Here is a 15,676-nt window from a genome sequence, read left to right as displayed (position 1 = left end):
GCCTCCGGCCTCAGGACTGCGGCACCGATGACCCCGTTCACCCCAAGTGTCGGGCACAGAACGAGGCCAAACAGCACGTCACAGAAGCTCAGCTCTCTGTGCCCAGTCTTGTCCCGCACAGAGATGCTCCCCCAGGTTCCGTAATTACTGTTTTTGTCTTATTTATCTTTTTATTGTTTTTGTAAATCCTCACCCAAGGATATTTTTCCATTGATTTTTCAGACAGGGAGGGAGGGACGGAAGGAGGGAGAGAAAACATCAACGTGAGAGAGACATTGACTGGCTGCCTCTCGCACGGCCCAGCCGTGACCAGGGATCAAACCGCAACCGAGGTGCGTGCCCCTGACCGGAACTGAGCCCGGGACTCTGGTCTGCAGGCCAACGCTCTAACCGCTGCGCACACCGGCCAGGGCTTAGAAAGACCAGGCACAGTGACGGAGGTTCCCACGCAAGGAAGAGGCTGGAACTCCCTCCCCTGTGCTGCAGCAACAGTGTTTTCATGAGAAACCCCTCGTTGGACAGGCCCAGGGCGGGTTGGGCGACAGAGCGCCTGGGCCCAGGGGAGCCCCTCGTCCCGGCCGACTCCGCCCACAAGTCCCTATTTTTGCAAAGAACCAACCAGAAGCAGAGGGGAGCTCAGAGCTAACTGCTTGCTGTTGGCTCTCGGACTATGAACCCTTTGAGCCTGTAACGTGGTTTAGTAAGAACGTTTTTATGTAGCGTCAGTAACATCAGTGAAAATGAAACACAACGTCCGAGTGGCCGGGACAGAGCTGTGGGTTGCACCTGGGCCCGCCACCGCCCCGCGGGCTCCCGTCCTGCAAAGGGCCTGGTCTGAGCCCTGGGTCCGCGGCCACACAGCTCTGTCCTGGGGAAACTGGGGACACCGACTTCTCACCACACCCCACAGCCCTTCTGTCCTGCGGACCCTGTGGGTAAGCACCCCCCCCCCCCGCCATGAGAACAGCTGAGGAGGGTCAGGGCCAATGAGGGAGACTCCCCTCGCAAGCCTGATGTCCCCGGACGCCCCCGGCCTGGCAGCCAGCACGGTGACCTCACCCCAGATGCGGGCTCAGGCCGCCGTAGCGTCTGTGGTCTGAGGCTGATAGTGTTCTCGGAGGCCGGTAACTAGGCAGCGGGTCTGTAAGCGGAATAACAGACGGCCGCTGATGCACGGACCGCTCGCCGTCTGCGTCTCCCGCTGCCGCCCACGTGCGTGTCCTGTGGGAGCCTCGGGAACGGGGCCCTTCTCCCAGTGGAACTCTGACCTCCTGCGTGGCCACCAGGCTCCCTTCGGTGACCTGAGGTGTCCGGGAACCAGGACCGGTGTCCGGTCCCAGCGAGGTCTTCTGGAACCTTCCAGCCAGGCTGGTTGGTGGCAGCAGGAGCAGCCGGTGGGGCCCGTCCCTCTCCGGGTGCCCCTGCACCCCGCCCCCCGAAGCGTCTGGTCCACCTGCTTCCCAGCCTGGGGCCTCGTGGTCAGGACACAGCAGGGTCAGCTCCAGGCTTCTGGGAAGCAAGTGAGAGATCACCTCTCGGCCTCGGGCAGCAGGCTGCTGTCCTCCCGGAGGACATTTTCCAGACGGAGGGAGAGAGAGACGGATGTGGGAGAGGCATCGGCTGGTTGCCTCCTGCACGCCCCCCACCAGGGCCGGGAACCGAGGGACGTGCCCTTGGCCGTACTCGAACCCGCAACTCTGGTCTGCGGGCTGACGCTCTCACCGCTGAGCCACCTCGGCCAGAGGAAGTTGCTAGCGGTCGTTTCCGTCTGCATTTCAGGCCTTAAGAGGAGAGAGTCTCAGTTGCTCACCCTGAGGTCCCAGCGCAGTGACTGGGGTGTCACACATTCTCCCTGAACCCGAGTTAGTGTGAAAGTGGGTTTGGAGTCAGACCAGAGGCGGCCTCGGAGCCCGGGGTGGCGGTGGGGTGAGGGGAGGGGAGGACGGGGACCGATTTGCCCCTTTGCTTTTGGTGATCGTTTATAAAGTTGGGGACGGGAAGAAGCACTGAGCGCCTTCTGGGAGTGCATGAGCCCCGGGGCCAGCACCTCTGTGCCCAGGAGCAAGGGGTCGAGAGGGCCCCGCGATGCAGCACAGGCCCTGCAGGGGGTGAGGGTGGCCTCCCCAGGTGGAAGGCCTCGGGGGGGCTGGTAGCCTCCACCCTCTGCGCTCATGCGGCACCCTCCACCTTCGCTGGGGGATCGGTTCAGTCGGACCCCGGAGGGACAGCCACGGCCTGCAGAGGACACTGCCGTGGGAGGGGCAGAGCCGGGGTCCCGCACTCTGAGCTGACCCATCCGACCCTGGGCAGCTCTGGCCTCTGGGCAGTAGCTGCCTGGCCTGGGAGGAGGCGGGGCCCTCGCCTGGCTCCCGTCCACTTGCTCTCTCCTGGGCCTCGGGCCCCACAGTGTGCAGGACGCTGACAGAGTGGGGCAGGGGCTGGGGAAACCAGGGTGAGCCTACCTTTCCTGGTCACCATTTCCCACCTGTGACCAGGGGTGGGCAGAGTGTCCTGGGGCCACCTCAGCAGGTACAGCCACACTCTCGTGGTCACAGGGTTCGAGACGCCTGAGGTGACTTCAGAAACTCCTAGAACAGGGCCCAGGGTGGGAGGGGACACCTCTAGGACCTTCTCGGGGTCACAGAGAAGGATGCTGGCCCAGGTCCCGGGCTGGGCCACTGTGGCTGCCAAGGTCTTGGGAAGAAATCGAGGTGTTTTCCGGGAAGACGGTCCTGCCTTGACCCGGAGTAGGAGTGACCCCATCTAATGTGTGGACAGGGAATTCTTCCCGTGAGAAGAATCCATGTGCACAAGGACCCCAGTCTTGCTGCCAGGGACAAAGGCCCCCGGCCCCAGGCCCTCTGGAGGGGTGTCTGGGAAGAGGCTGCCGGCCTCGCGGGGGCGCCGGCTGCTGCTGGCCCTGGAGCACCGCCGGCCATTCTCTCGGGAAAGGGCTCCCGGTGCTGACCGCTCACCCACCCAGCTGTCTGAGCAGCCGGAGGCCTCGGGTCGGGGCCACACTGGCCTGCCTTCCAGGACGTGGGAGCCGGGGCCTCTGCCAGGCCCTGCGCCACAAAGGCTCGTTGTTTCCGTGTGGACCCCACGGGCTGGCGAGGTCTCGGCTGCATTAGCTTCACAGGGCACAGGGGCGGCTAGAGGGCTGGGGCTCCAGGGGGCACAGTGGTCACCAGCCAGAGGAGGTGAAGTGTCCGCAAAAAAGGACGGGGTGGGGTTGGGAAAAGTGGGTGCTTTCAAGGGCTCTGGAACTTGCGGGGGGCTGGTTCAGTGCCCCTGAGAACAGTGTCCATGTCAGAAGGCAACATCGGTTTCGAATGAATATCTGGAGCTGGGGGGTGGCCCCGTCACCTCCCAGGACAGCAAGGCTACCGCAGGACACCCGGCACCGAGCCCGCGGGCCTGGAGCCAGACGGGAGCCTGAGCCCAGGCTCTGCAGCTGTGGCTGGGAGGGGGGTACTCGCTGTTCCCGAAGAAGGCTCTGACCCCACCGAGGAGCTGCAGATACAAGAGCGAGGCCGGTGCCGGCTCAGCCCCTGGTCACGTGGAACACGGGGGACGGTCCCTGTCCCCGGTCGACAGCCACTCTGCCCTGAAGGCTGGGGCACAGCCATAGGAACCCTCGTGTCCAGGGACCTGCTCGAGCCCCAGCCCAGTGGTATTTGAGGGTATGAAAGGGTGTGACAAGCATCCCCCCAACAGGTCATTTCACCTCTGCTTGAATGCCTCCAGCGACGGGGAGCTCATCCCTCCAAGGCACATCCTGTTTCTTCTGGGTCAGCAGTAACTGCATGAAAATTATTTTCTTACATTGATCCAAAATAAGTTCCTCCGTCATCTGTGTCCCTGGGACACCTAAGCTTTCCTCAGGGGACCCACACGAGCCCTCCGGACCGGCAGCTGCTCCGGAGGAGAGTTCTAGTTCCTCTTTCTGAGAAGAAGGCCCACCGCTCTCATCGGCGCTGACCGCGCGGCCACGTGCAGGCTGGGCTGAGGAGCCGCTGGGGTCACTGGCCACACATCCTCGATTTGGGTTCATTTTTAGTGACCTTGAATCCTCCCGTTCACAAACGTGAAATGTCTCTACGTTTATTTATGACTTCTTTATAGGTCTCTCATCATGTTCTGTAGTCTATTCTAAGGGCGTTGCACATTTTCCTGAGATTATTGTTGTGTGGTGCTGTTGTAAATGCTTTTGTTACTATTGTTCATCCTCACCCCAGGATATTGTCCATGGATTTTTAGAAAGAGTGGGAGGGCCCTGGCCAGTCTGGCTCCACAGTTAGAGTGTCAGCCTGCAGACCAAAGAGCCACGGGTTTGATTCCAGTCAAGGGCAAGTATCTGGCTTGTTTCTCAGCATTAATTCATTGCAGGCAAAGTTCCCACCATTGAGTGATGTTTTTTCTGGGTCTCGTAAGCAAAGCCTCTCGGGGTGAACGGGGAGGGGGCTGAGGCACAGGGCACCGGACATCACTGTCCCCCGAAGGAGGTGGCCCCCCGCCCAGGCCCTGGCTTGCCAGCACAGACAGCCCCAGTTGAGAAAGCAGAGATTTCGTTTTCTCTGGTAGATGAGGTCAGTGAGCTCCCGACCCCCCAGCTCCTGAGCCCCTGCCCTGGAATTTCCACAGGGTGGGCCGCCCCTCCCGTCGCAGGCTGACGAGAGAGCCTCCCACCAGGCCCCGCCCTGTGTTCTGCAGAGGGTCCTTCTTCCCTGAGGCTGGAGGGAGGCCGTGTACCTGCCACGTGAACACTCGGCCTGACGCCGCCGATTCCTCGTCCCCAGGTTTTGTCCCGTAAAGTCGAGTGACCACAGAGCTTACGTTTCCATCAACAGACTGACGCACACCCGTGTGCCGTGTGTTACCGTTAAAGACACGTTGTTTTTACAGACTGGAACCCTCAGCCCACAGCGCCCGGCCTGAAGGCGGCGGCGGAGACCGGGGTGTTCTGTCCGTCCGCAGGGCACAGCCCACAGCACTCAGACCAGAGGAGGGCGCTAGCACGCTGTACAGCGGCACCGCCGAGACCACTGGGAAGGTTGTGACAAGGACCTTGTTTGCGGATGTGCGGGAGCCAGAGGGCAGAGCGCGGCTGTTCCCGCCTCCTCCAGAACGCACCTCGGCCGTGCTGCCCCCAGGGGCCTCGGATGTGCGTGAGTACCGCTTGGGGTACAGGTACTGTAGCACACAGGCGGCCTGCATCATGAGAAGCCAGAGCAGGGCGGTCTGGGCGGCTGGAGGGGGTGTCGGGCGTGGCCTGGGCGTGGCCCACGTGGCCGGGCGAGGACAGACACGCTTTCCCTGAGCCCCTGTGGGTGGTGAACAGTTTGGACACTGTCTTCGTCTCGGCTGGAGCCTCAGTCTTGGGCTCCAGGAGGCGCTGGCCGTGTCCTCCCCCATGGTTCCCAGTGTGCGGGGACATCCCGGAGGGACCCCGCTCCCGGGCTCCCCAGAACACGGGGTCACCTGGCACTTTTCACTCCTGCCCAGCAGCCACGCCTGGCGACGAGGCCCTGACGCCAGCCGTGGGGTCAGGAGCGCGCTGACCTGTGGACACGCTGAGTGGAACCCCCACGCCAAGCACACATCTGGGCTGGGAGAGATGGAGCCAGTCAGGTCACCGCACACGGAAGGGTCCCCTCGGAGAGACCAGCGGGCTGTGGCTCCCGTGACCGTGGCCTCCGGACCATCTCTAAGGAGACGTGTTTCCTGCGTGGGGTGGGGGTGGGCTGGGGTGGGCTGGGCCCTGAGCATCATGGGGGGTCCTGACACCTGCCCTGGGGCCCCACTCCAGCCCGGGTCTGGGGAGCACCAGTGCCCCACACGCGGTCCAGCTTCCCAAAGGGCTGGGCTCCATGTGACCCGATGCTGCCGCCAGGCCCGAACCCCCATTTTCCAGCGGCTGCCTCGCCCTGTCACCTAAATTTCTGTGGTCAGTACTGGCAATTGATGTTCTTTCAGGAACATTTTATTTCACAAATGGCAAATTCTTTTCATGATTAGCTGCCCAAACGCATGTTGGATTAAATTTGGGCCCCACACGATGACCCGTTGCCGGCCAGTCTCACGCGGCTGACGGTTGGTGGGGCACACGGGGGAAGTGCACGGGGGGCCCCGCTGCGGCTGGCACGGGGGCTTCGGTGTCAGGAAGGGGGTCCTGTGAGATCTGGGAGGGAAATCACTTCAGGGAAACGGACAGGCTGCCCAGCCCTGAGCCTCCTGCTCTGCAGGGACAGTGTCCTCGTGGGGCCTGGGGGGCGGGCAGCGTGGACACCTCAGAGCCACTAGGACAGTCTGCACGTGGGACAGGACTACCAGCCTGCACCCAGACTACCGGCCTCAGGACGATTCTCAGGACGCCCCATGGAGACGCGGTGGCGTCACGTCGCCTCCAGCAGGGGGCGCTGCGGGACCGGCAGGGGGGGCGCAGGGGGGGGCGCAGGGGGCGGCGGGGTCGACCTCTGGGGAAGGCGGCTCTGGGACCAGAGGGTTGCGGCTTTGATTCCGGTCCAGGGCACGCACCTTGGTTTCAGTTGGGGCCCTGGCCCTGGTCGGGGTTGTGTGGGAGGCAGCCCATCGCGGTGTCTCTCTCCCGTCAGTGTTTCTCTCTATTTATCTGAAGATAAATGGAAAAAATATCCTCGGGTGAGGATCAAAAAAAGAAAAACGGGAGAATGAGTTCATTAGGTGACGGTGACGAAAACGGATCAGGACGGTGTTTTCCTTGGCGCGCGGGAGTGAAGGAATGTTTACTGCGACGGGAACAGCCAGGGACAGGCCCTGCCAACACTGAAGGGCTAGAAAACCTCCTTCGCCCGTGGAGTCCTGGCCTCCGACCCTTTCTTCCCTCCCGCAGGCTCATCCCTGCACCTCTGTCCCCGGCTTTGCTCCAGAACAGCAGACGGCACCCTGTGGACCCTGCCGGCCTCAGGCGCCATCGGTCACCGAGACGGACTCTGGAGGTGGCCCCTCCGACCCGGGCACCCCGAGGGCCCCAGCGGGCTGCCCCGCCTGCCGGGTGCCCGGAGCAGCATGGAGAGCAGAGCCACTCTGTCCTCAAACATCGCTGTTTCTTGGGGTGTAGGCAAAACCTTGCAGGCAGTTCTTGGGGGGGTTCATGAGTGCTCTGGGAACTCAGCTCCCCCCAACGGTAGAGACTGAGCTGAAGGAGCTGCAGGCCAGTGTCCCCAGGTCCGTGAGGTGGTCACAGAGGGCTCTCTGGCCCTGAGGGAGGAGGGGGACGCCTGGGCGGCGGCTGCCCCCCCCACCTCCCCACCCCCGCTCGGTCTGGCAGGCCCCACAGCTGCTGACCACTCAGCAGGATGCCGCCTCCTGCGCGGGGGGGCGGGGGGGCTGGGCAAAGAGAAACCTCCAGCCTCTGGGGTGGGGCACGGAGACCACAGAGCAGGACTCAGCACCGGAAGCAGGAGCTTCCCATCTGCAGAGCTGGGCGGGCCTGGGGGCGTCCTTCTGAGTAAGTCAGATAGAGAAAGACACGTGCTGCCTGATTCTGTGGAATCAAAAGAACAAAACAAATGAAAAAACACAGAACAGAAACAGACTCAGACACAGAGACCGATGGTTGCCAGAGGGGCGGGTGAACAGGTGAGGGGTTGCGAGGCGCAGAAGTGTGGATACAGAGTAGCCACGGGAGGTGCCGCACAGGGAACAGTGACAATGTAACTACAGATGGGGCCGGTGGGTCCTGGACACGCTGGGGGACACTGTAAGGCATGTAATTGCCTGACCACTGTGCTGTACACCGAAACCAACACAAAAGAATGTTAAATGTTAAATTGCCCTGGCCGGTTTGGCTCAGTGGTTAGAGCGTCAGCCTGCGGTCCAGAGAGATCCTGGTTCGGTTCCCGCTAAGGGCATGTACCTCGGTGGCAGTTTGTCCCCGGCCCTGGTTGGTCGTGCGGGTGGCAGCCACTCGATGTGTCCCTTCACGTCGATGTTTCTCTCTCTCTCTTCCTCTCTCTCCCTCTCACTCTAACTGAACAAAACAAAACAAAAACAGAAACAAAATGTCCTCAGGTGAGGATTAAAAAAAAAAAAAAAGAATGTTAAATGCAGACTGTAATTGAAAACAGCAGAAAAAGAAATAAAAGAAAAAAATAGTAGGAAATGAAATACAACGGTAAAGGACTTTTCACAAGTGAAGAAACAGGCAGCCACAGAACCCGCACACCGTCCTGGGACCAGCCCTTCCTGTGCTGGACCCGCAGAGATGGGTCTGCCATATGACCGGACTTTTCTGCTTTGGGGGGAGAAAGCCACATTAAAATAAAAACAGAAAAGTAAAGCAGAATGTCTCCACAGTCACCTTTTGTTTTAAAAAGTCTGTTTTCAATGGTTTGTCTTATTTTTAATATGGTTCGATGTCACAAAGTTGCATTTGGCACAGCTGTGTGGGTCAAGGGGTCAAGTGTATCCGCCCGCCCCACGTGGCAGGGTCGCTTCTGCATTTTACGAGCCCCACCCCCCGCTTCTCTTGTCGGGTCCCCAGCTCTGGCCAGGCCGCCGGTGTCACGTGGCTGAGATGCCAGCCGACCCGAGAGCTGCCGAGGGGAGCAGCGGCCACTTCTCTGCGCGGTTTCATTCTGGCCGTCGCCCATCCCCCCGCTTTCTCCTCGGTGAGGGGTGCAGGCCCAGCTGACTCCTGTTCCCACCGCTCAGCATTTTGAGGTCTGAGCTACACCCCGGCACAGGGCACGAGCCTGCGGCACCTGGGGGTCCCCAGGTGGGTGTGGCGTGCGGGGCCATAGGGCCACTCGCGCTGACCTGAGGGTCCCCAACTGATAACCGTGGTGAGGAAACGTCCTTCGTGCAGATAAAATAAACAAACGACCCTCAACACTTTGTTGTTATTGACCCGTGTTGATCCCCTGAGAACAGCTGGGTCAGCTCAGGTGTGGACCCAGGTCAGGAATGTGCCGACGGTGGGGCCAGCCCGGCTCTGGGAGTCTGGGGCTCACAGGCAGTGGGGACCGGCGCTGCCCGGGAGGACCGCAGACCCGGGTCTCGTCTAGGCTCCTGGTCGTGCTGCGGCCGCCACCGCCGCCAAGGGCGAGCTGACGTGGACACGGTCGCGTTTTTGTGAAGAAATCGCCTCAAGATCTCAGCACGCCCGACAACACCTCGCACTTCCTGCCGTTACCCTGACCGGCTGAGAGCCCGAGGCCTCCGTGTTTTGCCCAAATTGGAGGCAAACTGGAGACTGTGAAGTGTTGTTTCCAGGTGCCATCTGCACAGGCACCACGGGCAGAGGTGAGAGGCGGGGCGGACGCCTCTCCGGCCTCCTGCGTAGCTCGGAGCCGATGGAAACGGACGAAAGGCACCTGCGGAGGCCGCGGAACATGCCGAGCACTTTCCTTCTTTAGAAACGGCCGGTTTCCCAACAGGCGCCTTCCCTGCGCCATGAGCTGTCGCCACGTGGATTTCACAGAAATGGAGACGCAGACTCCTGTGTTGGGAAAATTAAGTTCTGCCACTTGACAGCGCCTTTATTTTTAATTTTCACAGTTTCTGTCACTACAGCGACACATAGTGTCCTTTCTCCAAATTAAAACAAATTTAAAAGACACTTTGTTAAAACACAATTTGACTGTCAGGCCCTAAGACGCACCTAAACACAAGGTAGATGTAAAATTTGTAACATTTTGCTGAAGTTAAATCACCTGATAGTTTCAATGTTTTACTGGTCGATCACTGTTTTCAATTTAAGTGTCTGACCCTGCTCATCGGGTGATAGAGCTCTTTCATCGCCAAGCAGCAGTCCAGTGGCTATTAGGGCTGTGACCCCAGACCCGCCAGGACAGGGGCTGCAGGGGATGTCCAGCGGGGCCTGTGCCTGTCCCGGCCTCGGGTCACCTGAGAGGTGCCGTTACTGCCGGCCACCGTGTGCCCTCCTCCGGTCCTGGGGTGGACACTGCCCACGGTCTGGGACTTTGGCCACCATGACCCGGGACCGACACGCTGGCCCTCCTTTGTGCTGGTGCGGGTTGCACCCCTGAGGCTTGGGGTCTGGGAGGAGAGCCGGGCACCCTGACCCGGGCCCACGCAGGGGCAGCCTCCCCTCCCACTCCACCCATCAGTGGACAAGCTCTGCTGGAACTGAACGGTTGCCCCCAGGCTGTCCCCGAGGTCGAGGACCAGGTGGGATGACCTGCCTCCGTCTCAAGCTACAGCTCCCCATCTGGTGTGTGGGTGGTGCCGTCTCCCCGGATGAGATTCTGGGTGCTCTTTCCAGATCACCGAGACCCAGCCCACCCTGGTGTGGCCGATTTCACGCTCAGTGTGACTGGACCACCCGGCGCCCAGACAGACGGACACAGAACACAGACGTCCTGTGAGGGTGGGGTGACGAGATGACCCCGGGTCAGCAGCGCGATGGCCCTGCGGCCGAGGATGGAGAACCCCGAGGAGCAGGGGGGCCGCCCGTCTCCCCTTCAGCGGGGCTTAGCGTCCCTCGTTTCCAGTCCAGCTGCACCCGTGGTCCTGAAAGACGTCTGTGCACGCTCATGTCCCTGCCTGTCACCCGCAGGTGCCGCTGAGCAGTGGGTTAGGGCCGCGGTGGCCGCATAAGCATGTGGTCCTCGCCTGAGGGTAGGGTCTGGGATTCACAGCTCATCCTGGGCTCAGCAAGTCCACAGAAAACCAGGCTGTCCAAGCGGGCAGCGGAGTGACGGGGGCAGGGGCAGGTCGGAGAAGAGGCTGCTGGCGAAGGTGTCAGGAAGGTGCCAGGGGGTCAGGAACCATGGGCCCCGCTGGCGTCCAGCCCCGTGAGTCTGGTCAGGCAGCGGCAGCAGCCTTGTCTGCGGTACCCAGGTCGGCCACCAGGTGGTGCTGTCTGCCCTGGTCACAAAGGAAAGGCCCGGAGACCCCCCTGTCCAGGGGACGCCCAGCAGCCTGGTCAGAGGGGATTCGGGGCCAGGACGTGGTGAGGCCCCACCGCTGGACCAGGCGTCATGAATGGGTTCATGAGGACGAACAGCAACCCACGTGGACAACCAGGCTCCCGAGGGTGACGGCGGTGTGTCCACCGGAGCGCCCAGTGGCTCCCTACGGAGTCGACCGCGACTGCCGTCACCTCTCTTTGAACTTGAATTTGCCGGGACAAAACTTCCTTCGTCCCGGGACCCAGCAATCTCTCTACAAGTCGAGGGCTGCGCAGGGACCTTTGGGGTGACCTCCAGGCTGCTCACCGGTGCTGTGAGCCGTCGACGGACCGAGCACGGCCCAGCTACGCACGGTCAGGATCGTGAGCCACTGATGCTTGGTCGCTCCGGGACCCTCGTGAGGCGATGGGCCCGGCTAACTACTGCTCATCGGTGCAGCGCAGGAGACAGGGACCCAGCGGCCGGGATCGGACGAGGGTAAGAACAGAATGAGAGCCAAGCGGGCAGAGGGCACAAGGTCGCACCGAGGGGGCATTACTGGGTGCGAGTGCCGGCGCCCGGCTTGGCGGGGACTGTGCAGAGATGCAGAGCCCGCCACCCTTCCTCCCCCGGACTGATGGCGCACGCCAAGGGCCACCATGTCACAGCGCCCTCGTCCTCTGGCGGCAGAGCTCAGCTCCTCTCCAGAAACCGAGTCTCGTCTTGGGGACAGGATGGAAGAGAGGTGCGGGAGCTTTGTGGGACACCTTCATCACGTCACCGATGGGCTTCCTATGAACAATGATCGCAATTTGGGGACAGAGACCCGGACGACCTGGGACCCCTGAGAAACAAATGTGTTTCTGTTGATGAAATGAAACGTGCTTCCCTATGGAACGCCTGGTAGGGAAAGTCCTGAGCAGGGTCACAGGCATCCTCGCCCTGTCCTCCGGCTGCTGCGGGTCACCGAGGAGTTCCGGCTGCGAATCGCCGTCCGGGAGTCCGGCGGGTTCCAGGGCGGACACGCGTGCTGTGCCTGGTCTTTGTGCAGGAGGGCGCACTGTGCTGGGCGAGGGACGCTCCGTGTGCAGGCTCAGGGCCACCAGCTCTGCCCGAAACTGCGCGGAGAAACTGGTCCGACGGGCAGGAGACTGGGGGCGGGGGTGCCGGACATGGGACCAAACTGAAACTGGAGGTAAAGGGAAACATGAGCATCGTGGGAAAACACCTCCCCGTTTGAGAGTCTGGGAGGGAAGGTTTACGAGTGTGTGTGAGACTCAGGGGAGCCCCGGAGGAGAGCAGGCAGGCTCCCTACGGTGCGGGGCCCCTGAGGGGTAGGCTGCTCATGCACTGGAGCCGTCCAGCTACACAGGCCGACTTCGCCTGCACGTGGACAGTCTCCGCAGTGATGTGGACACGACTGTTGAAGTGCTGACCGCCCGTCAATTTGTCCTGATCGGGCATTTGAAGTAGGCAAGTGTCGGGTCACTCCGTCGGGTCACCGCCCACGAAATGCAAAATGCTCGTGAATGACCTGTGACCTGGACTCTTCAGCACCTCACGCTCGATGATGCCCGGAGTGGTGCTGTTCAGTAAACACAGACCATGTTGAGATCAAGCATCTTCCCTCATCATCTCGAACAGACGGCACCGGCTCCGCATGGCCGTGCTCAGACCAGCTGGGAGCCGCACTGGCCGAGCCGAGCGTCCGCGGGGTGGGTGGCGGCTTCCTACCCACAGAGAAGGATCTGGGATCCACAGGCCGGGTCCTGGGGGAGAGAGGGAGCTGAGCCCAGGGACCAGCGGACACCGAGCCTGGGCCCTGGGATCCCGTGGGGTGTTCCCGGTTCACTCTGGTGGCTGCTGCCAACGCTGATCCGCTCTGCAGACAGCGTCTCCCAGGACGGGGCCCTTGGGTCTGCCGTCATGGGGTCGGCCGGTCGCTTACATTCGGACAGGCCCTGGGTGTCTGGGAGTGACTTTCTAAAGTAACATCACTCAGGGTCTTGTCCAGAAGGTAAAAAATGGTGAAAGGTAAGTTTAGACCGATTTTCCCCCTGAACACAATGATCTCATTTCTGATAGAAGCCAACATTGTCTCTCAGCGTCCAGGTCGCTGCCTGCCCGTCTGCAGCCACCTCGAGACGACGCTGGAGCAGGTGTCCCCGCGCCCTCAGAGGGGCACCGGTTCCTGGTCACAGGGCGTCCCCAAGCCTTTCCCTCTGGCCCACGGACGCTGATCCGTCCACACTAACGGAGTCAGAAGGGTGGCGACTCCTCCCCTCGCAGGCGCAGCTGGGAGGGAGGAAGCAGACAGCAGGACGCAGCGAAGGGTGGGGACCGGCAGAAAGCAGACGCTCAGAGGGGCCGAGGCACCCCTGGGTCTCCAGAAACACCTGCCTGGAACCTGGGAGGGAGGAGACGCAGCCCACCTGCTCCGAGCCCGGGGCGGGGACTCCGCGCAGAGCAGCGCTCGGGTCCTGGCACCTCCCACGGCCCGACGGCGAGGCTGCCTTCCCACCTCTCTCTGCGACCGGCAGCGAGGACTGAGAGTCGCAGTGTGTCCTGTGGACAAGACACGCCCGGTCGTCACTGGCGTCTCGGAAGAACCCACGCGTGCCGTCACAGGTGTGTGTCACGGTGACCGAGGCTGAAGAGGATCGTGTCAGGGAAGCAGCCGGCGGGCTCGGGCCTCTGTTCAGAACATCCCCGCGGGGTATGACTTAAGCAAGTTAATGTGAGGCCCTCACTGTCCGCCGTGGGAGGTGGGGCGAGTGATCGGAAACCCTGCCGCAGCCCAGAACCGGCCGCCCCACAGCCACACGCGGCCCATCCTGCTGGCCCAAGCGGGGTTCTTCAGGAGAGAAACGCATCCCTGAACCCACCGCGGTGGTGAGGCCAGAGGAACTCGGGGCACAGGCCCACCCCCGACATCCACGGTGGGTGTGCGTGTCCCCGCCCGGCTCTGCCTTGGGTGCATTTCGCGCTCAGGTGTCTCAGAAGCACGGCCAGAGGCTCCTTCCCTGCTGGATTTCAGGGCTGCCTTGTGCCCCACGGAGTGAGCACCCCCACGCCACTAAAAGCAGCACACCCTTGAACAACTCCCGGGTCAAAGGGTTCAAAGGGAAATTTAAGATGTTGACACAAATGAAAATGAAAACAACACACAGACGGTAGCAGAAAGCATGTGTTGGAGGAACTAGACAGACAGACACGGTGTTAAACAGGAAGAAAGAGCCCGGCCGGTGTGGCTCAGTGGTTAGAGTGCGGGCATGTTACAGGGGGCAGCTTGCTCCCCGAGGCCCCCGAGGGGGCTCCCCCTGGACCTCACCCTGCCTCACTGTGACCTTCCCACTCCAGCCCCGAGCCATGTCTGGGTGATCCTGAGACCTGTCCAGCCAGGGGCACTGCGTGTGCGGGCCGACCGTCCTGAGCTGACCTGGTACCTGGTCACCCACCCCATCCCGGCAGAGGCTGCGCCGTCTGCAGACTGGGCTCTGGGTGGCTGTCCCCGCCGTCTGGGGCACTTGGCCGCCGGAGCTGGCAGGGCCTTTCTGAGCCTCAGTCCCCCCTCCGGGGCTCTGCAGAAAGGCCTTCCTGCCCAGGTCGGCCAATGAGATCTCCTGCAGAGCAGGGCTCAACATGTCTCCTGACCCCGCGTCACCGCCGCCAGAATGCAAGTGGCCCCGTCCCAGGAGGCGCCGCTACCTAACACAGACCTGACTCAGGAAGTTGTCAATACAAAATGTTAACAAGGCTTTAGTGACAGTGCACATGGTACTTGCACACACAGAACCAGACGTGCAAAATTACATCAATTTACAAGTTCACTTCCATTAGTCGATGGGAGTCAGCTGAGAGCAGGACTATGAGTGTGTGTGTGAGCATGTGTGTCTGAATGTGTGTGTATGTGCGTGTGCAACAGTGTGAGTGTGCATATGAGTGTGCATGTCTGTGTGAGCGTGTGTGTGCACACATGTGATCATGTGTGTGAGGGTGTAAATGTGTGTGAGTGAATGTGTGCATGTGAATGCGTGAGGGTATGAATGTGTGCGTGTAAATGTGTGTAAGTGAATGTGTGTGAATGTGTGTGAGTGAATGTGTGCGTGTGAATGTAAGTGAATGTGTGTGTGAATATGTGAGTGAATGTGAGCATGTGGATGTGTGCGTGTGAATGTGTGAGCGTGTGAATGTGTGTGCATGTGAATGTGTGTGCGTGTGAATGTGTGTGCGTGTGAATGTGTGTGAGTGAATGTGTGTGTGAATATGTGAGTGAATGTGTCAGCATGTGAATGTGTGTGAATGTGTGAGCGTGTGAATGTGTGCGTGTGAATGTGTGAGCGTGTGAATGTGTGTGTGAATGTGTGAGCGTGTGAATGTGTGTGCGTGAATGTGTGAGCGTGTGAATGTGTGTGCATGTGAATGTGTGTGCGTGTGAATGTGTGTGCGTGTGAATGTGTGTGAGTGAATGTGTGTGTGAATATGTGAGTGAATGTGTCAGCATGTGAATGTGTGTGAATGTGTGAGCGTGTGAATGTGTGCGTGTGAATGTGTGTGCGTGTGAATGTGTGTGCGTGTGAATGTGTGTGAGTGAATGTGTGTGTGAATATGTGAGTGAATGTGTCAGCATGTGAATGTGTGTGAATGTGTGAGCGTGTGAATGTGTGCGTGTGAATGTGTGAGCGTGTGAATGTGTGTGTGAATGTGTGAGCGTGTGAATGTGTGTGCGTGAATGTGTGAGCGTGTGAATGTGTGTGCATGTGAATGTGTGTGCGTGTGAA

The sequence above is a fragment of the Molossus molossus genome, unplaced genomic scaffold, assembly GCF_014108415.1.
Source record: "Molossus molossus isolate mMolMol1 unplaced genomic scaffold, mMolMol1.p scaffold_m16_p_15, whole genome shotgun sequence".
Classification (NCBI taxonomy): Eukaryota; Metazoa; Chordata; class Mammalia; order Chiroptera; family Molossidae; genus Molossus; species Molossus molossus.
The sequence above is the reverse complement of the archived record's forward strand: the minus strand, read 5'-3'. Positions refer to the sequence as shown.